This window comes from Lycium barbarum, chromosome 12 (genome assembly GCF_019175385.1).
Source record: "Lycium barbarum isolate Lr01 chromosome 12, ASM1917538v2, whole genome shotgun sequence".
NCBI lineage: Eukaryota > Viridiplantae > Streptophyta > Magnoliopsida > Solanales > Solanaceae > Lycium > Lycium barbarum.
The window spans coordinates 46,746,180-46,770,310 of record NC_083348.1 but is presented as its reverse complement, the minus strand read 5'-3'; the positions used below and the strand labels follow the sequence as shown (position 1 = coordinate 46,770,310).

Sequence of the window (24,131 nt, the reverse complement as noted above, 5' to 3'; positions counted from 1 at the left end):
GACTTCTGGGTTAGCTTCGTCAATGGGGTTGAGATGGATGAGAAACCCTCCACGAACCTTCTATAATAACCTGCCAATCCCAGAAAACTACGAACTTCGGTAGGCATCGTAGGCCTCGGCCAATTCTTTACCGCCTCAATTTTTTGAGTATCAACTCGAATACCATCATCTGAAATAACATGGCCCAGACATGTTACGGAATTCAGCCAAAACTCACATTTTGAAAATTTTGCATATAGCTCTCGTGCTCGAAGAATTCCAAGTACAATACGCAAATGATCGGCATGTTCTGATTCTGTGCGCGAATATACCAAAATATCATCAATGAATACTATTACAAATAAGTCCAAGAGTCGCCTGGACACATTATTCATCAAATTCATAAATACGGCCGGAGCATTAGTCAACCCAAACGACATCACCCGAAACTCATAATGGCCATATCTCGTTCTGAAGGCTGTCTTAGGAATATCTTCTTCTCTAACCCTCAGTTGATGATAACCCGACCTCAAGTCTATTTTAGAAAACCATTTGGCACCCTGCAGCTGATCAAATAAATCGTCAATTCTCGGGAGAGGATATTTGTTCTTTATTGTCACCTTGTTCAACTGCTTATAATCGATGCACATTCGTAGGGAACCGTCTTTCTTTCTCACAAACAGGACTGGCGCTCCCCACGACGATGAACTGTGTCTGATAAACCCCTTTTCGAGCAAATCTTTTTATTGCGCCTTTAGCTCTTTCAATTCTGCCGGAGCCATGCGATAAGGAGGAATAGAAATAGGCTTGGTGTCCGGCAACACATCAATGGCGAAGTCAATTTCTCTTTCTGGAGGAAGGCCTGGAAGTTCATCTGGAAATACATCCAGGAATTCATTTACTACCGGAACAGATTGGAAAGTTGGCAGCTTAGCTTCGGTGTCCTGAACTCGGACTAGATGATAAATGTAGCCTTTTGCTATCATCTTTCTGGCCTTGAGATAGGAAATAAACCTACCTCTTGGAGACGCTGTATTACCCTTCCACTCCAACACGGGTTCTCCCGGGAATTGGAACCGAACTACTTTCGTTTGACAATCAACATTAGCATAGCATGATGCCAACCAATCCATACCCATGATCACATCGAATTCCAACATTTTAAGCTCAACTAAATCAGCTTTAGTTTGACGATCACACATCACTATCACACAATTTCTATACACTTGTCTAGCTATCACGGGATCACCAACCGGGGTAGACACCTCGAAAGGCTTGATTGTCTCAGGTTTCACCCCAATGCGACCAGCGACATACGGGGTAATATAGGAAAAAGTGGAGCCCGGATCTATCAAGGCATACACATCATAAGAAAATATGCATAATGTACCTGTAACCACATCGGGGGAGGACTCAAGATCCTGTCGTCCAGCTAGAGCATATATACGGGGCTGAGTAGCACCTGAAGTAGATGTTGCCCCTCTGCCTCTACCTCGGCCCGCTGACATCTGAGGAACCTGCCCTACCGGGCACACTGAGGAAGAACCAGCTACTGATCCTGTGAGCTGAACCCCAACTTTGCCACTCGCCGACGGGCAATCTCTCATCATGTGCCCCACCTGACCACAAGTATAACAAGCATCCGAACCTTGGCGACATTGTCCAGAATGTAGTCTACCGCATTGGCTGCATCGCGGTACTGAGGGTCTCCTCTGACTATAATCTTCCCTAAACTGAGAATCTGAGGCCCTCGAACTTTGACCCTATCCTGAACGAAAGGAGCGATCAAATCTCCTACCCGTAAACCGAGGAGGTGCGCTAGTCACCGACTGGACTGAATGTCTAGAAGATGTCTGCATTGGCCCCCCTCTATAATCACTGCCTGCCCCTATAGACCTAGCCCTCTTGCCTTGGCGTCTATCAATATCACGATCACTTCTTTGTGGCTGTTGTCGCCCCTCTAAATTCTGCGCATGGGCCTGTATCCGAGAAATATCCATCCCATCTTGTAGTGAAGCTGTCAAGCAATCTTTGAATATATAGGGCCCTAAGCCACTCACGAATCTATGCACCCGATCTCCCATGTCGGCCAGCATAGCCGGTGCATATCTAGCTAGGGAGTTAAATTACAGGCTATACTCCCGGGCACTCATGTTCCCTTGCTTCGAATTTAGAAATCTGTCTGCTCTAGCTCGGCGGACCTCGGGTGGCAAATAATGGCGGATGAAGGCATCAACGAATTCTTGCCAAACCGGAGGAGGCACATCCTCTCCTCTTGACAATACCCAGTTGTTATAGCATAAGACTACCACATACCGGAGCTTATAAGATGCCAACTCCACGGACTCAGTCTTAGAGGCATGAATAATCTTTAGGGTCCTCAACATCTAATCAATAAAGCCCTGCGGATCTTCCTCCGGCTTCGACCCGAAGAACTCTAGAGGATTTAAAGTCATAAATTCACGGGCTCTGGTACTGGCGGATCGATCACTTGGGCCCGCATTTTGCCGCTGTGCCTGGGCGGCAACCAACCGTGTTAGTAGATGTATGGCCTCGGTCACTTGTTGACCCGAAGCAACTGGAGGAGGGATTGGAGCTGGAGCTCCTCTTTGCTCTTCCACATTAGGCAGGGTGGAGAAAGCATTAGATAAGGCCTCATTGTGTGATTCGCCCCCTTCTATATCCGTTGGCGGCTCTCTTACTACTCGTCTGTTCGTCGTGGTCTTGCCCTTCTGGGCAGCTGTAGCTTTTCCCTTTGGCGGCATTCTGAAATCACAACACACTATTAGGGAGGGAAAATTCTTATACACGGCTCTATCGCACGATCTCATAAGAAGAAAGATGGTCATTTTCCTAGATGCCTTGTAGCTTCTTGTTTATTGATGTGGCGCGCAACACACCATTAACAAGACTCTACTAGACACGGCTCGTAAACACTTCCTAGGACTGAACTGCTCTGATACCACTTCTGTCACGACCCGACCCGGGCCGCGACGAGTACCCGGGGCTAACCACCGAGCACCCCTCATTCTGCTGCTTATCACTTTCGTCTAATGCCTTTATCAATATTATACTCAATTTATAAGAAAATCATCTTTCCTTCGAAAAATGTAAATACTTTAATATGCACAAGCCTTTTTGGTCATTGAACTAAAATACACACACACACACACACACACACACATATATATATATATATATATATATATATATATATATATATACACGTAGTAGCCACCTCGTGAGACCAAAACACCAACACTACGTATCTACGAGCCTCTACTAGAGTACTAGACATATGGACGGGACAGGAACCCGTTGTCACGACCCAGCCCCGTGGGCCGCGACGGGTGTCCTTCTGGGACACCCCAAACGAACTCACACCCAGACCATCGTAATCAGACTCGTCCGAACTCAACGTACGTTATTCGAACTCATCATCGTAATCAGACATCTACCGAACACTTATCCTAAGCAGTCGCCCGTACAGATCAGACAAATCACAAATCAAGAAGGAGGCGGAGTGTACATCGCCAAATTTCACACACACACATCAGAAGGGTGGCGGAATGCACATCGCCCCCAAATACATACACATACATACAAACTTAGAGGCCGACCTGGCCATAGTAGCGTACGGGCCGCTTAAGATCGCAAAACAGACTCACATGCAAACACACCGGACCCACGACCCACAAATCTGAGTACAGGCCTCTAGACAAAACAGAACATAAGAACATAGGACGGGACAGGGCCCCGCCGTACCCACTCATCCAAATATACAGAATACAGACACAACAAAAGATATGTACCAAAAGTAGGCTCCGGATCAAGGGGAGCTTTCCAACACAGCAGAATGAGTAGCCTAAACTGGAGGACCACCCAAACGAGCTTCTGTACCTGCGGGCATGAAACACAGCCCCCGAAGAAACGGGGGTCAGTACGGGAGAAGTACTGAGTATGTAAAGCAGAAGGTACAGAAATCACAAACATAGCTGGAGTCAGAAAGAACAAACACACCAACATCACAAACAAAGCAAACCTGTGCGGGAGGCGAACGTACAAATGCAAATCACATCATGTATAGGGTTTAGGAACGTGGTCACCCCCCGACGCTGGTGCCACAACACATCATAACTCCAGAAGTTTTCAAATCTCCGTACAGTCTCCAGACACATCATATCACACACACATCACATCATCAGAACATATCAAATGCCATATCACATCATAACTCCATAAACGGTAACCGGCCCTATGGCGAGGCCTCGGAAACCGTAACACATCATAACTCCCGAATATATTATAGCGCGCACGATCACAAAGTCGGCCCGGGTACCGACGAACGAAGTCATAGCAGACAGCACGAACAGAGTAGTGCCGAAACCATATGCATATTAAAAATAATTTGTCGGACTCAACATATCGTTTACATATAGATAGATACTGACGCCAGAAGGCTCGGAGTAGGAATCGAATTGATAAAAGTAGGCATATAAAGGTTACGAAGTTCCAAACTGTCAAATTCGTAAGAAAACTGTTCATAAGTCATTTTTCCGGAATTCTCACATTATCCCAAAGTACAGAACATGCATTAATGGCATAGGAAGTTTCAAACACATCCTTGAGTCATAAACAGAAGATTGCGAATCATAACAGACACAAGCGGATCAAACAAACCGAATAAGGGGAGCCTCGGGGCTCGCGGGCCCACCTCGGGTCAAATTGAGGCGGCGGACACAAATCACAGACTTTCGGCTCCATAGAGCCATCTACGAAAGTTTCGAAGGGTTTCGGACACAACAGCACAAGTTATGGGGGTACGAACATTCTTTTAACCAAAAGTGACAAAAAGGGGTTCAATCGCGCTGAGTGAATAGTGCTCGAACTTGAACTTCGATTTCCAAGAGCAGGGTTATTCCCGAGATTCCGAAATTTACCTAGTGGGTCTAGGACATGCCAAAAGAATGAGAGGTAGGCTTTACATACCTGGTTGGCGCCTTACGCTCCTCAAATCGCAATTCCCGTTTCGTCCAGAAACTGCAAATGGTCACTTTTACCAGTTACTATTCATGAGAATTAACATTCTAGTCTTTGGGCTATATTTGGCTACCGAAATTTCGGCAGCATTTCCCCTATAAATCTAACACCCCCGAGACTTAGCTCGGCTCAAAATATAACAACATCAACAGCCCAAACATCATTACACAATACGAATCACAATCAAACACATTAACTTCACAATTGCACCTTATTTCATAAGTTGGTAATCCTATTTCCAAACTTCGCAATTTCAACTCATATCCACATTATTGTATTCATTCATTCAAGATTCTTCCATTACATAACAAACAAGTTCCAAACCATATACAAACATCCCCAAGGTTCACTACTTTCCAATTTTTATTCAAAACACCAAAAGTTACGACGAACGTTCTAACTTGCGTCGTTTCATTCCAAATTCGTCATCATCAACCATAAGTCTTATTTAAGGTCTTTAGTATCATAAATATACTATGATATACACAAATATACCGAATGTATACACTTTCCGATAACGTTCGAAATTATTTTCTAACACCAACTCAATTCCTTAATCAATCCTTTACAACATAATGACCACAACAACACATCATTCAAGCTAAATAAGATCAAATTCCTATGCCTTAAACCTTATAAAACCCACGGCCAAACACACTCTCTTTGCACACACACGCCATGCACAAACACAACACCATTCCAAAATCTTCATGCCAATTCAATCACTAACACATATGTATCCATTTCATAGCATTAAAACATAAAGATCTTACCTTTTTCTTGAATTTCCGATTTGCCGCAAACGAGCACCTTACGCCAATCTAATTATACCACCACGAAGAGCACCTCGAACTCATCAATCATTCCAAAAGAGACTAGGTGATTGGATTAGAAACAAGCCACGAAATTTTTTTTTTCTTTCTCTTTCTTTTTCGGCCGAGAGCACCTTCAATGGTGTTCTTGAGATTTTTTTTTTTTTGATCTTGATCTTGATAATTCCAACTCATGGCTTTGTATATATCCATTACATAGAGGTCATGTGCATAGCACATGACCATTTAAATTGAGTTTGGGCCTCCACAATGGCCGGCCACTTCACTTCCTTTGGGCCTCAATTTTTTTGTATTCCATTTTCTTAGCCCAATTCATAAAATGTCCCGTTTTGTAATTCCCGAAACTAATTTCCGAAGTTCCAAATTTACCCTCGGCCTTCCCCGACGTCTTAACATTAATAACTCCATAACCAACATATTCATATTCACCAAAATCAAAATATTTCCTCAACCCACAAGTCTTCTTTATTTCTTGATTTCCCGTTATACGAAAATACGGGACATAACACCCGTCGTGCCCAAAACATATATGTACAGAAAAGGAAGACCATAACCACCTCCGGAACAATGGAGTGCTCTCAACAGCTGACAACTCCTATGAATCTGGGGCAAGATCGCCTCCCTGTCTATAAGAACATTTCACTATTTCTAGGGAAAATTGGGCAGCACTTCCTTTTTTTATACTACTTTTCCCACATTCTATATCAACTCCCAACGTTAATAACAATATCCACAATATAGCATCCACAATCATCATTTATCTACTTTTAACACAATTCACCATTTCTCTTGGATTTCTCCACAATTATGATTATAACTCGTTATCGCATTTTTTCATATATAATACTCATTTCATGGTGTAAATGTCACTTAGGACATTTTCACAGTCACAACATACCAACATTCATAATTCACACCAATCACTATTCACACATTCATGACCCAATTGTTATGTCTTTCCACAATTCAAGTGTTTCAACTTTCAACCACTCAAACCATATAAAAAGAGTCATAAAACTCACCTAATGATGGATGAACAGCTTTTGAGGGGAATTCCTCTTCTTGCACCAATACCCTAACTCACTCTTCTTGAGTTTCCTTGGCTTAGATGAACTTTTAATGGGTTTCACAAACTTGATTTCATGTATTTGGTGTAGTTGACCATGGATTTCATTTGATTTCTTGTGGAAGAATGGTGGAGAAGGTTCTAGAGAGTTCTTAGAGAGAAGAGAGTGAAAGATGAAATGAAATGAATATGGAGGAGGGCCTTATATTAATTCATGAAATCAGTCCCGTCCGCGATGTACGGTGCGATCGACGGGACCTCGATCTGTCCATCGATATCATCAAATTTCCAGTGAACAATCTATCATTTCCCCTCATTCGACGGTGAGAAGGACGGTGAGTCGAACTGATCGACGGAGCATCGACCTGTTCATCGAGGGGTCTTCGTTCCAACTCAGTTTTACGGCGCCATCGACGGGGCGTCGACCTGTTCGACGGTACAAAGGACGACCGTCGAACCCCCCTTTTTACAGGACTGCGGTGAAGTTTCATTTAACGGACTTTTCTCCCTTGCCTTTAACTTTCCTGAAAATTTACGCTGGAGTTTTTAAGTATCCCTTCTTACTTGTAGGGACATCATGTTTGCCTTAACTCTCGTTAGTCCCTTCATCGCTTAGCAACTCAAAGTTCCGGGGTGTAACAGCTGTTTTGTATGAACTTGAGATGGTGGATTTTGATGTAATTATAGGGATGGACTAGTTGTCCGCATGTTATGCTAATGTGGATTGTCGCCATAAGTTAGTTCGTTTCGCCTTTCCCTATGATCCTGTTATTGTGTGGGAAGGTGAAATTGCTAAACCAAGAGGTAGATTTATTTCCTATCTTAAAGCTCATAAGATGATCACTAATGGGTGTATTTACCGTTTGGTTTTTGTTACTGATACAAAAGCCCTAGTACCCGAATTTGCATCTGTTCCCACAGTTAGTGATTATCCCAAAGTGTTTCCCGAAGATCTTCCTGGTATTCCTCCTGATAGAGTTATTGATTTTGGGTTCAATATTATTCCCGACGCCCAACCTATTTCTATTCCACCTTATCGTATGGCTCTAGTGGAGCTAAGGGAATTAAAGGATCAGTTAAAGGACTTGTTGGATATGTGCTTCATCCGACCAAGTTCCTCACCTTGGGGTGCTCTAATCTTGTTTGTTAGGAAGAAGGATGGTTCCCTTAGGATGTGTGTTGACTATCGCCAGCTTAATAAGGTGACCATTAAGAATAAATATCCTTTGCCTAGGATACATGATCTATTCGACCAATTTAAGGGTGCTAAGTTCTTTTCAAAAATTTACTTAAGGTCTGGGTATCACCAATTAAAGATAAAGGAGGAGGATATTCCGAAAATCGCTTTCCGTACTCGTTATGGGCACTTTGAGTTTCGATTGATGTCCTTTGGAATAACTAATGCGCCTGCTGCATTTTTGGATTTGATGAATCGTGTGTTTAAGCCTTACCTAGATCGCTTCATTATTGTGTTTATCGATGATATCTTGGTGTATTCTAAAAGTCATGAGGATCATCCTAATCATTTGAGAATAACTTTGACAACACTCGAGGAGAACAAGCTTTATGCGAAATTCTCTAAGTGTGAATTCTGGCTTGAGTCTGTGGCTTTCTTGGGTCATGTGGTGTCTGGTGACCGTATCAAGGTAGATCCACAAAACAATTCAGCGGTGAAGGATTGGGCTAGACCCACGAGTGTGAATGATATTCGTAGTTTCTTGAGATTAGCAAATTATTACAGAAAGTTTGTGGAAGGATTTTCGTCTATAGCCTCTCCATTGACGAATTTGACGCAGAAGACTGCTATGTTTCTATCATGACCCGACTAGGGGCCGCGACAGGTACCCGGGGCTAACCACCGAGCACCACTCATTCTGCTACTCATCATACTCATTTAACGCTCTGTTATCAAATTTGTACTCAAATCGTGAAAAAGTCATATTTCCTTTGAAAACATAAATACTTTTATATACATAAGCCTTTCGGCCCTCAAAATAATACATATACATAGTAGCAATCTCGTGAGACCATATAACCCACACTACGTATCTACGAGCCTCTACTGGAGTGCTAGACATAAGGACGGGAAAAGACCCCGTCATGCCCAAAATATACATGTACACAAAAAGAATAATCATAAGCACCTCCGGACAATGGAGTGCTCTCAAATCAGCTGCTAGCTCCTATGAGTCTGGATCAGGATCACCTCCCTGTCTACCTGTGTGCATGAACACAACGTCCAAAGAAAACGAACGTCAGTACGAACATTGTACTGAGTATGAGAGGCATAAACAATAATGAAACATCAATGAAATGAGGAGGCATCAACTGAGGAGCTATCTGTAACTGACTGTGAATCATAAAAGAATTAAATCATGCTGTCTTACTCATACTCATCATCATATCATATATGCATAAATGTATAAGTATAAGCTGCCCGTCCATATAGGTATGGTGTGATAATGTATAAGCTGCCCGTCCATATAGGTACGGTGTGATAATAATTAACCTGCGTCCAGGCCTTCCGCGTCCGGGGTATAAGCTGCCCACTGCAGTGGTGTGTATATCTGCCCGACCATGTAGGTACGGTGTAATATCATCATCATATGCTCATCATAGTATGCTCATCACAATACATACATGAAGACTCAAGGACAACTATACTTTATCGGGGTGACGTAAGGTCGTGATCCCTCGATTTCATTATGGAGCATTCACAAGAATTCTGCCTCACCTTGAAGGAAGTAGTATATAAGGTGAGTGTGTACAATGCATAACATCATCGACTTTATAATACTCTGCCTCACCTTGAAGGGACAACACATAAGGTGAGTGTATACAATACATGGCATACTCAACTTAATGGTATTCTGCCTCACCTCGAAGGGAATAATGTATGAGGTGAGTGTATACAACATACGACATCATTAGTGTTATATGAACGTCATATCATGGACTCTAGAATCTTTAGACTCAAACTTATCGTCATCATCATTGGGCTCATAACATATCTCTTATCTCATATAGCTATTCATGATCATAGACTCTTGACTTTCCGGGATATATATAGAGAATTCATGGAAAGAAAGGAGAATCATACCATCGGATTCATGCCATAGAAATAAAGGACTATCCTCACATACCTTTTTCGTTTAACTAATCTATTGTTCGTTTGTTCTCCTCCAATGCCACGTTTCTACCTTCAAGAGAGAATTCGCATTAACGTTAGTTAATCGACTATAAGAACGTGTCGCTATTTCTAGGGAAAATTGAAAAGCATTTCCTTTGTTTCTACTACTTTCCCCACATTCTATATCAACTCCCAAGCGCTCACAACAACATTCACAATATTGCAAACAACAATTACCATTTATCTACATTTACCACAATTCACCATTTCTCTTCAATTTCTCCACAATTATGGTTATAGCTCATTATCGCGTTTTCTCATATATAATACTCATTCCATGGTCTAAATGTCACTTACAACATATTCACAATCACAATGATTCATCCCAACCACTATTCAAAAATAACACTATTCACTCATTTATGACCCATTTTATACGTCTTTCTACAATTCAAGTGTCATAGCCTCCCGATACCTTAAAAAACATGGTATGGTCATGAAACTTACCTTAGATGATGGATGAACAACCCTTGAGTGGAAATACTCTTCTAGCACCAAAACTCTGCTTCACTTCCCTTGGGTTTTCTTGAGGTAGATGAACTTTTACTAGGTTTCATACACTTGATTTCATGGTTTTGATGTAGTTGATCATTGATTCCCTTTGATTTCTTGTAGATGAATATTGGAGAGTGTTCTAGAGTTTTCTTGAAGTGTAGAGAGTGGAAGTGAAATGAAATGAAATAAGAAAGGGCCCCTTATATTAAATTGAAAGCTGTCCCGACCAACTTATACAGACCAACATACGGTCCGTACATTTTATACGGACCGTATGTTTGTTCCAGAGAATGGTGTCCCTATTGGCTAATTATACGGCCTAACATACGGCCAGTATAATTTATATGGTCCGTATGTTGGGCCGTATAGTGCCCAGTTGTTCCGTTTTCGTTCTCGTCGACTCGTTTGATCTCCGATCCTTATGGAACCTTCTTGACACTTGTTTAACACCTCAATACCAATCTAAGGGACGTCATTACTCATCTCTAAGACATCATTATGCCATCAGTAACTCGTCATCCATAATTCCTCCCCGACACATAACATATCCTTTACTTTCTTTGTCGAACTTCTTCCTTTTGGTCAAATGTCTTTGAATCTCAATTAAGACCATCAAATGCTATTTCTTGCTTATCCAAATCATCGTATACCTCGTACTCTTCGCTATCCTATTCACTATACGCTAATGGGGAATTTTCCAAGGTGTAACATTCTTTCCCCCTTTTTGGAACATTCGAGGACGAATGTTAAACACTCGGAATTCTATGAAAATTTCGCCAGAGTTTCCCCTGTAAAATGGCATTACCAACCTGTCATAACAACCCATAATATCATTGCCTCACAGGGCTACAACACAATATCAACATATTTATGGTCACACACGACCAAAAACATGAAAATAAAGCATACATACCTCATAATGTTGGGGCTTCCTCTTGAATCTCTTCTGGGGGTTGAAATAAATGCGGGTACGTGGATGTCATATTTTCTTCCGCTTCCCGAGTCATTCTTCTCTGTTGTTATCTTTCCATAAGACCTTAACTGAGTCCACTTATTTATTTCGAGGTCTCCGTACTTTCCTATCTAATATGGCAATAGGTAGCCCTTCATAAATCAACTTTTATTGTCACTTGAACATCATTTACTGGAAAAATCCTAGCACGATTTCAAACATATTTACGAAGCATCGAGACATGTAAAACGAGGTGAACTGATTCCAAATCAGGAGGTAGATCTAATTCATAAGCCACCTTGTCTGTTTCGCACATAATCTCATAAGGCCTAATGCATCGGGGACTAAGCTTCCCTTCCATCCAGTGATCTTATTGCATTCGTAAGTTGTCACACCTCAAAGCTACCGTAAGAAGCGTATAGCATGTACTTATGTCATGTTCCAAACCTGCACATAGCCCAGAAAACACGTCCGATGTCACAATAGGACATATACTGGAACACACATAATACGCAACTCAGCCACACAAGATCACTTACCATTAAAGGATATAAATAATAGAGCTTGTCTCATAAGTTGTGCCTGCACACTCGGTCTAAAATTCCAATATCTATATACATACACATATTATTTATATTCACTCACTGTCAATCAACTTACTCGTAATTCACGATTCTGGCTATCACCAGGTTCCTAACAAATATAGTCATCTCAAATTGTCGGATTGGCTCAGATTTTTCACCTCAACCCAATCATCACAACGGGAGTGATACATGACAGCATAGGATCCGAATCAATCGAGGTACACATATCATAAAAGGATACTAACAATATACCAGGAACAGTATCGGGGGAAGACTCAAGATCCTGTCGCTCAGCTAAAGCATGGATATGATGTTGGGATCCACTTGAACTGGGCGTTCCTCTTTGGTCTCTATCACCACCTGCTAACATCTGTGGCCTTGGCCTTGGAGAGCATACCGATGACAAAGAGCCAGCTACTAACCCCATAGGTCGAACCTTATCTCTACCACGCCTCCATGGGCAGTCGCGCATGATATGGCCAGGCCGAGCACAGGTATAACAAATATTCGAGCCCAAGCGGTACGGTCCCCAATGTAAGCTGCGACACCGAGTACATCGTGGTACCAAGGATCTTGTCTGACTAGAACCACTCCGAATCCGAGAACTAGAAACTCTAAGACTCTGGGGTGACCTAGAATAAGTAGATCTATCAAGTCTGGGTCTAGGAAACTGCGGAGGACCACCTCTTGTTGAACGAACTGAGGGCCTAAAGAATTGTTGCCTCGGAGCACCCCTAAACTCATGATCAAACCCTGAAGAATTAACTCACTTTCTCCAACCCCTGTTATCATGGCCCACATCCTGCCGCTGAGCTTGAGTGGCTACCAATTGAGTTAGTAAAAGAATAGCCTACCTAATCTCTTGGCCCGAGGCATCTGGTGGAGGAACAGGGGGTGCTGGAGCTAAAGTTGAGGCTCCCCTCTGATCCTCGAAGGTGGGCGAAGCATGAGAAAATCGAGGTGGGGCCTTATTCTGGGGTTCGCCCTCCTCCATATCTATAGACGGCTCCCGTTCAAGCCCTTCTTCAACCAAAATCTTGCCCTTTTGGGCTGCCGTAGCTTTTCCTTTCATCAACTTTGCTAAAAATATAACGCACCATTAGGGAGGGGATAATCTTATAATACAGCTCTATCGCACGATCTCTCAAGATGAAAGATGGTCATTTTTACTAAATGCCCTGTAGCCTCCTGTTTATTAGCGTGGCACGCAACACACCATAAACAAGACTCTACTAGACACGGCTCGTAGACACTTCCTAGGACTGAACTGCTCTAATACCACTTTTGTCACGACCCGACTAGGGGCCGCGACGGGTACTCGGGGCTAACCACCGAGCACCACTAATTCTGCTACTCATCATACTCATTTAATGCTCTTTTATCAAATTTGTACTCAAATCATGAGAATGTCATATTTCCTTTGAAAACATAAATACTTTTATATACATAAGCCTTTCGGCCCTCAAAATAATACATATACATAGTAGCAATCTCGTGAGACCATATAACCCACACTACGTATCTACGAGCCTCTACTGGAGTGCTAGACATAAGGACGGGACAAGATCCCGTCATGCCCAAAATATACATGTACACAAAAAGAATAATCATAAGCACCTCCGGACAATGGAGTGCTCTCAAATGAGCTGCTAGCTCCTATGAGTCTGGATCAGGATCACCTCCCTGTCTACCTGTGGGCATGAACACAGCGTCCAAAGAAAACGAACGTCAGTACGAACATTGTACTGAGTATGAGAGGCATAAACAATAATGAAACATCAATGAAATGAGGAGGCATCAAATGAGGAGCTATCTGTAACTGACTGTGAATCATAAAAGAATTAAATCATGTTGTCTTACTCACACTCATCATCATATCATATATGCATAAATGTATAAGTATAAACTGCCCGTCCATATAGGTATGGTGTGATAATGTATAAGCTGCCCGTCCATATAGGTGCGGTGTGATAATAATTAACCTGCGTCCAGGCCTTCCGCGTCCGGGCTATAAGCTGCCCACTGCAGTGGTGTGTATATCAGCCCGACCATGTAGGTACGGTGTAATATCATCATCATATGCTCATCATAATATGCTCATCATAGTATACTCATCACAATACATGCATGAAGACTCAAGGACAACTATACTTTATCGGGGTGACGTAAGGTCGTGATCCCCCGATTTCATTATGGAGCATTCACAAGCATTCTGCCTCACCTTGAAGGAAGTAGTATATAAGGTGAGTGTGTACAATGCATAACATCATCGACTTTATAATACTCTGCCTCACCTTGAAGGGACAACACATAAGGTGAGTGTATACAATACATGGCATACTCAACTTAATGGTATTCTGCCTCACCTCGAAGGGAATAATGTATGAGGTGAGTGTATACAACATACGACATCATTAGTGTTATATGAACGTCATATCATGGACTCTAGAATCTTTAGACTCAAACTTATCGTCATCATCATTGGGCTCATAACATATCTCTTATCTCATATAGCTATTCATGATCATAGACTCTTGACTTTCCGGGATATATATAGAGAATTCATGGAAAGAAAGGAGAATCATACCATCGGATTCATGCCATAGAAATAAAGGACTATCCTCACATACCTTTTTCGTTTAACTAATCTATTGTTCGTTTGTTCTCCTCCAATGCCACGTTTCTACCTTCAAGAGAGAATTCGCATTAACGTTAGTTAATCGACTATAAGAACGTGTCGCTATTTCTAGGGAAAATTGAAAAGCATTTCCTTTGTTTCTACTACTTTCCCCACATTCTATATCAACTCCCAAGCGCTCACAACAACATTCACAATATTGCAAACAACAATCTTTTTATAGTTTGCCATCTCCTAGCATTACTCCTAAAAAGTTTATATAGTTTTTACATAATTCCATCTTTTTCTTGCTAATTATTATTCCATTTTCTACGAATAATCTAAATACTGTCTGTAGGTGTCCTAAATGTTTTTTCATGTCTTTACTAAATACTAATATATCATCTACATATACTAGGACAAATCTTTTATAGTCTCCAAATATATTATCCATTATTCTTTGAAAAATTGGTGGAGCTGTCTTTAATCCAAATGGCATTACTAACCATTCGAAATGTCCTTCAGGACAGGTAAATGCAGTCCATTCTATACTTTCTTCATGCATTCGTACCTGCCAATATCCTTATTTACAATCAAATTTACTAAAGATCTTTTTACTTTGTATTCTATTTATTAGTTCTGTTTTTTCTGGTAACTTATATCCATCTGTTCTAGTATTATCATTAAGTCTTTTGTAATTTATTATCATTCTAGCTTTTCCTCTTACTATCTCACTATGATTTCTTACGATAAATGCGGCAGATCTATGTTTAGAAGTAGATCTTCTTATTACTCCTAAATTTAATAATTTTTTTATTTGTACTTTAAAGTCTTCCACATCTTGGTTAGTTGCTTCTATTGAGGCTGTTTTAATTATATATTCTGGATTTATTATGTCTAATTTACATACAATTTTGTTATTTTTCCAATGATTTAATGGTTTTTCTCCTATAATTTCTATCTCACCTAGTATTCTTGTTATATTATCTAAATCTTTTTGGTTTTTTTATTACTCCTATCCTTTCTATCCCTGTTTTAAAATTATATAATTCCGTTTCTATGTCTATTAAAGTATAATTTTTTCTTATTAGATTATCGTCGTCTAATATTTCTTCCTCTTCTAGAATTAAATTCTTTATTTCTCTTTTGCTTTTACAACATGTATTGTTGTCTTGACAAACCTTCCAACAACTCTCTTCTTTCTTTTGCAGGTTTATTTGGTCTGGAGTAGAGATCTTCTTATGTCTGATTCTAGTTTCAGTCTTATGAGCTTGTATTGGTGTATGAGTAATATTTTTTAGAAAAATTACTCCATCTCTTGTAATCATGCAACTTCCATTGTTATGTAACATAAAGTCTAATCCGATAACAAAGTCTATATTTATATTCAAGTCTCTTACCCATATTTTATCCATTTTATAACTAGGTTTATAAAATTCTGAACAAGTGTTGATAAAGCTAATGTATGCCTTATGAACATAATGTTTATATATATTATGAGTTCCATCCATTTGCATGGCAGCAACTGGTTTGTCTAGAGCTTTTATTAAATGTCACGACCCAACCCCGTGGGCCGCGACTGGTACCCTAACTGGGTACCCGTACATACCTACCTGACCGAATTTCGTATCATACAGATTTTTTTTTTTTAAAAACAGATGTTACAGAAGTAGGCCGATACAGATACAGATACGGCACGCGCGCAAACATATATATGTATATACCTGAACATGCAGACATTTACAGATAAGCCGATAAGGCTAACATACAGACGAAACCCGTAACCCACACATCTATCTACAGGCCTCTACAGACATACAGAATCATATGACGGGACAGGGCCCCGCCGTACCCAGAATTTCCATACATACAGAACATACGGAAAACAGAAGATATATACCAAAAGTGTACGCTCCGGATCAAAGGAGCTCTTCAAAATAGCTGAATCAGAACCCTACGCTGGCGGCGTGTCACCGAGTGCGCCTGTACCTGCGGGCATGTAACGCAGCCCCCGAGGAAACGGGGGTCAGTACAAAAATGTACCGAGTATGTAAAGCAGAAATATATCAAACATAATCATGATCTGGACCGGAAGCACGGAGATATAATAGACAGGCTCATCGGCCGGACAGACAGAGACATAGTCCCGATAGACGGACAGAATCGTGGTCCACACAGACAGAATCAGAGTCCATGCGGACATACAGAATCGGGATCCATACGGACATACGGAATCGAAACCCGTCGGTCAGATAATCCAGACGGACAGATAGAATCGTAACCCGTCGGGCAGATAATCCGGACGGACAGACAGAATCACAACCAGTCGGACAGATAATCCGGACGGACAGACAGAATCACAACCAGTCGGACAGATAAGCCAGACGGACATACAGAATCATAACCAGTCGGACAGATAAGCCGGACGGACAGACAGAATCATAAGTCATACAGACAGACAAAATCACACATAGGGTACAAGAACGTGGTCGCCACTCCTGCCATTGGCACCACAACACGTCAGATATCAGAAATTCTTCTCCGATCTCCGTCACTCATCATAACATAACCACGATACCCGGGGGCGGACAGATAACACAGCACCCCGAGCCCGGACTCATCATACTTCGTAATATATCCTCGGTAACCGGGGACGGACATATAACACAGTACCTCGAAACCGGACACATCATACTTCAGAATTCACATATGGGGCTCGGCGGCCCACCGCACGATATACGTACCGGCCCGGGATCCGGTGAAAGGAATCATAGCACGTGCACGAACTGATTAATGAGGAACCACATACATACAGATCGTCATACAGACTCAACAGAACAGAAGTAGGCCAACTGGCCGATCGAACCAAGTATTCGGATAGTTTTCAAGGTACGTGCCTACACGTCACTTGGGGAGGCACGACAGATTATAACCAGAACCAGATTTCCAAATGTAAAAAAAAAACTATTTTGTAAGATTTGTATAAAAACAGTCGTATCGTGATCAGAATAGTAGTCCAGGTGTTTTCTGAGAAAATCGGGCAAAACTAAAGTAATTAAGATCATACGGAAGGTATCGGGCCTCGTGGGCCCGCCGCGGATAAACTCGAGGCGACATAGGTAAATTACCGATAGTAGACCTTATAAGGTCATCCATAATCATCTGGAAGTGTTCCGACTCCGTTTAGGGAAGTTTTGTACAAAAATTCACTTTAAAGACAATTTGTAAGAAAATAGCTTCAATTGGATTGAAGGAATTGGAGCGGTTTTCCGTCTCGAATTCCGGGGGACGGAGTCGTACTTAAGGCTCGCGGCCGAGCCTATCACATCCGGAACATGCCTAGGAACAAAGGGAAATGCTTCACATACCTTGGTAGCACCTTACGCTCGCTTGGCGTCAATCCACATTTCGTCCAAAATCTGGAAATGGTCAAGTTTACCATTTGTTAGTTTCAAACTTTCAATATTCCAACTTAACACATGCTTGGCTACCGAAATTTCGGCAGCATTTCCTCTGTATACACGACATCCCCGAGACTTAGCTCGGCTCAATTCATCAACACAACAACCCAGAAATGACATTAAAACAACAATAAACATTAAGACATACACTATGGCATCACTAGCCATCTTTCGACATAACGAAACATCTTTCGTTTCAAACTTGCGTTTCCAAACCAAACTCATTATTTTCATATTCATTATCCACCAAAATCATTACGACATACATCGGAGGCATCCATACCATTTTCACATAATATTCATAAGATACACAAACATTCAAACTTCCCATTAAGTCACTACTTTTCCAATCTTTTCCTAACTTTCAACATACAAGTTCATAAACACATTCCCATATTCCCAAGTTCATTATCATTAATCATAATTTTCATGAAATCACGCTAAAGCGACATACTTTCCGACAACAACTTAACCAACAAATTCTTCGTTTTAGCTTAACCATTATCCTTCCATCTACTTCACAAAGTCATAACAACACAAGTATTGCATTAAATAAATTCAATCCATCCACTTTCATACAAGGCACCACACGGCCAACATGCAATATCCCCCAACTTCCATTAATTCATCCCACTTTCATTTCTAATACAATTTCCATCACACTACAACTAAATTACAACATGAATTCAAATCATCAAGGACATGTAACACAAGCATGCTCACGGCCCAAACACAACCACTTCCAACCCACAAAATTTTCATACTTTTCATTCCTTCACACATACTACAACATACATATACCATTTATAACATAACAAAAGCATGAAATCCTCACCTTTCTTCAAGTTCTTCACTTGGAGGATAAAATTGCTTTCTTGCCACAATACTTATATCAACTTGTAGAGGGCTTTGCACTTGGTAATACTTTCACAAGAGATGATCTTTTAAACCAAAGAATTGGCTCCAAAAAAAAATTTCTTTCTTTTCTTTCTTTTTCTCTCTCCCACCCGAACCCTCTTGTTCTTTTTGTTTGTTGTTCTTGTTTTCCTTTTTCTTGAAACTTCTTGATACTTATCCATGATATATAATTTCCCATGGAATTTAATTAATCCATGGGCTTGGATGTGTGGTGGCCGGTTGGGCCCCTTAAATTGGGCCTCCCTTCACTTATTTTTTTTTTAGCCCAAAATGGTTGGCTAATTATTGTAATTCATGGGACAAATTTTTCAAAATTCTAATTTTGCCCTTGGCCTCCTTTCGTAATTCCACACCATTGTATTCATAACCTACACATTCATACCAAGAAATGTCCAATTATGGCCTTATTCATCACAAGTCAATTTATCTTGAATTTTTCGAATAAACAAAAATGTCGGATGTAACATTAAATTTGGTGGAACTATTCGTTTATTTATTACACATTTAGTACATCCCGAATCTACTAATGCTAATGTATCTATTTCATAGTCATCTATTTTAATTCTTGCAAGTATTTTTATTTTTCCTAATTTTTTATCTTCATTACATACTAGGGCTCCATGGTCTTCTATACTCATTAGTTCCGCTGTTGAATCTTCTGGTATTGTTCTTAGCGGTTGTATATTAGATAAACCTATTTCTTCATCTTCGCTATCTGCTTCTTTTTGTTTTCCTTTTTCTAATTTATATAGCCTGGTTTCTAATTTGTTCATTCTAGTTTCTAATGTCATTATTCTTATACTAATAGTAGGGTCTTCTATTTTTTTATGTCTTTCTTCTTTGTGTATATTTGTCTTGAATTCTTTTTCTATACACATGATACATCCTTCTATAAAATAATTTTTACATTTTGCTCTTTTATCTCTACTAGGAAACCATTTACAAGAGAAACATGCATTACTATCTAAACTTTTATTTCTTTCGAAGTCGTGACTACAGTGTTCTGATATATTTGCTAAATTATCCATTTGAATTGGTTCTAGGTCTAGTTTTTCTAATCCTATCTCATTAATTAATTCTTCTACTTCTGAGTCTGATGAGTCTGTTTTAATGTTTTCTTCAGTATCTACACTTACTATGGAGTATATACTTTCTGTGTCTGATATATATTCATCTACATTTATTAAGGTTTCTTGAAAGTCTTCAATTAGCTGTGAATTTCGTGTCTTATTATTTATTCTTTTTGGACATATATTTGCTAAGTGTTCTACACTCCCACAAGTAACATTTCAGTTTATTTTTATAATTTCTATATGTTCTGTATTTTCTTATATGTCTATTTCTGTCTAAATAGGGTTTTCTGGCTGATGATTTTCTAAGATAGTATTTCTTTCTATTGTATTGAGGGTAGTTTCTATTATATTGAGTTCTGTATTTCTTATACTTTTTCTTTTTATAATTATCTTTATCGTAACTCTGAGTAGTGTATACCACGCTTTTACAAAAATTCATCTCATTTTGTTTTAATTGTTTTTGTATTTGTATATGCGTGCATTTTTCTTGTAGTATATCCATTATATGTTGTATTCTATGTCCTATTGACCATTTTAAATTAGGATTTTGTACTACTCCGTCTCTTTTATTCCATCTGTCTTCTATTTCTCTTCTTAGAGCTCCTGGTAGTTTATTAAATAATTTCTTTCCTAGTTCTTGGTCAAAAGCGTTTCCACTAATTGTACAATAATAAAAATAATCATTTAAAAAAAATTAATATGAAACCAGCTACTTATACTTAACTGCTCTAATTCAATTAAAGCATTTCTTTGTAGTATTACTAATCCACTATTTGGATCTTCTCCTGTAATTAAAGTATGTATTTTATTAGTAAAATTGTATGGATTTTCTCCCATGGATACTAAGTATTGAAATTCCATCGGAAAATCTTCCTTGTATGCTTCCCATAGAGCTTTAGCTGATTCTCCTAAAAATGTCTCTAAGTATTTATACATAGTTTCAGCATCTGTATCATTATAAGTTTTTATATAGTCTGCTACTACTATTCCTTTCCAAAGGTCTATTACTGAATTCCATCTTTGTGGATCATGAGCTACTATATTTAATATTTTTCCTTTATTACCTCCTTCTTGGAGAATAATCACTACAACACGAGGCATGTGTTGCTACAAAACAAGTTGTAGCTAAATATGAAATTTTTAGTGGCTAAACACTTTAGCCACAATATTTTTTTCCGTAGCATTCGTAGCAAAGTGTAGCGTAGCTAAAAGTTTGCTACAAACTTTACATGGTCCGTGGCTAAGGACTTACACTTATTGCTACGATTTTTTTTTGTGTTGTAGCTGTGATGATAGAAATTTTTTGCCACGAAAAATATACTTATAGCAAGTGATTTTATTGTTTTGCCACAATGAACAAAAGTTGTATCTATCTTCATATTGTAGCCACTAGATGTTATGTTGTAGCAAAAGATTTAATTTGTTTGCCACGCAAATTCAAATTTTATGGCTGTTTCTATAGCTTAGTCTCGTGGCAATAGTACTCATATTTAGTTACGAATTAAAAAATTCATAGCTATGAATTAAAGTATTTGCCACAAAATTTCTCATATTGTAGCTAAGAATTCACACTTTTAGCCATGAAATAAATAGCATTATAGCTATAATAATCTTTATTTGCTACGGAAAGTAAAAAATTACAGTCATGTTCTTCATACGTGGTAATTGCGAGAATATGTCTAGCTACGAATTCGAAAACTCATAGCTAAAATTCCTTACTTTTCTATCACGATGAATAAAATTGTAGCACTGACTTTCTTTGTTTACTATGGAAATAAAAATGTGTATCCATGTTCTCATTCGTGTGGCAAATATATGTATTTTTAGCATGAATTCAAAAATATCATAGCTATTAATTGAAAATTTTGCCACGAAATGTTAGCCTTATAATGTAAATGAGAATTCATTTTCGGCATGAAATTTATAGACAATCGTAGCAAAATATTTTCAATTGTGTAATAAATACAATATTAAGAAAAAAATGTAATATTCAACAATAGCATTCAAAATAGTGAGACGTCACTTTTTAAACTATCAATATACTTTTACAAGAGAAATAATAACTATTCATGTCTTCATTGATTTTGATGCTTCTGTCATTCCTCCAAAAGCTACAATAACAATTAAAAAAAATAAGAAAATGATACAATAAATTATTCGTTGAAAAAATTAAACTTTATTAATATGATATTTTTAAGAGATCACATATTTACTGAATTAGTAATATAAAAATATATAAATAAGCTACTTACGATTAGATTTGCATCATTTAATTGTCGACCTTGAGCTGTAACCATCATTCGATTTTTTTCTTCCCATCATTTACTCAAATCCACTATCTTATTTCCTTTTCTTTCTTTATTTCTTCAATTTACACAGCTTCCCTTTTAACTTCTTCCACACGATCGTTCGTTGCTTTTCTGATCGATTCTAATTGCTTTATGAGTTGTACCTTCGTTGGCCACCAAAATATTCACTAATATTTTTTCCGGGGTCATATCCACGGAGATATCCATCATTTTATCATCATCATTTAAAAAAATCTCCTTTTTCTTGCTGCTCTTTTAATTGATCAAATTGATCCTACAATAAAAAAAATCATTGAAACATATATGCAAATATATACTTTTATGGAGATAAAGAGGAAAGCCACATTGAAACTAAAGTGGCATCTAATTGAAAGGCATCAACTTGTGTTCCTTGTTTTTCTCTTGCGAGATTCCATGAAAACTTCAACATGAAAAGAAGTTTATCATCTTTTTTCTCTACCTATGAATATACATAATCATATCATTAGTTGAATTTAGATAATGAAATATAATTTTCTAACTTTGTTCAAAATATTATTTATAAGGGAAAATAGTTTTGAGATACAAAAATTATTTCAGAAACATACATTTTAACAATAAAAACTAAAATTTTATCTTTCGTAAATGGCATTTTATTCATTGATTAAAAAAACACTTTCACAAAATTCTGAATGAGACAAGAAGTAAAAAAAATAAAAAGAGTACATGACGTGGCTCATATGAATTATAAAAAAAATAAGACATACATTTCAAGAACAAAAAAATAATACTTTTTGTTTCTGTAAATGGCATTTTATTCATTGATTAAGAAAATACTTAACAAAAATATGTGAATGAGACCAAAATAATAATAAAAAAATGAGTACAAGAACGTGGCTAGTAATATCAATTAAAACTACTTGGTTTTTTGAGTCAAATTTTGTCAAGCCATACTGGTTTCTTTGTCTGCTAATACTAGAAAGATCCTTTTTCTGCTTCATATAATGAACCTCTTTAGAGAAAATTAGGTGATGATAGAACATTAAAAGACGTGACACTATCTTATTGTTCATTCTAAATTTTGATACAGTGATAAAGTAAAAGTGCTCAGTAAAAATGGTATTCTTTATTAGTAGTCTAAAAACGATTCCTTTAGATTAATCAGATCCTCATCTCACCAGATCAAACTAATTTGTTTAAAACATAGGGGAAAACAAGTAATAAAGCAAAGGATATAAAATTTACCTTAGGTATATGTTTCGAGAGCAAAAGTTGAAATCAGGAATTGAGATGGAGAAGATGACGGTGCCATTTTTGTTTTATTTTGAGGGCTTAGTCTTCTAGGGTTTTGGGTCTCTTATCTCTTTAAAATAGCAAAAGAATGCTATGATTTAGGGTTAAAATAAATACAAAAGAAATTTCGAATTTAAATTGTTAAAACTTAATACAACAAATTATAATTAAATTTCAATAATCATTAAGTTATTGAATTAGTGGCTAATCATAAAGCTATTTTTAATTAAGAAATTCAATTGTTGGACATAAAGAACACAAAAAAAAAGAATTTTGAATTTACAATATACGATTTATCAGGATCTAAAGTATCGATTCCAACAAATGTTGAACTAAAATAAA

General features: G+C 38.6%; 1 long non-coding RNA gene across 1 annotated transcript; it reads right to left on the bottom strand.

Moving 5' to 3' along the window:
• Nucleotides 1–22,134: 22,134 nt before the first annotated feature.
• LOC132624900 (uncharacterized) lies at nucleotides 22,135–23,868 on the bottom strand. The gene is made up of 3 exons (XR_009576562.1): nucleotides 23,742–23,868; nucleotides 22,461–22,791; nucleotides 22,135–22,319 (listed from the first exon to the last, which is right to left on the bottom strand). It is a non-coding gene; the product is annotated as an uncharacterized LOC132624900 (long non-coding RNA).
• Between the last annotated feature and the right edge of the window lie 263 nt (nucleotides 23,869–24,131).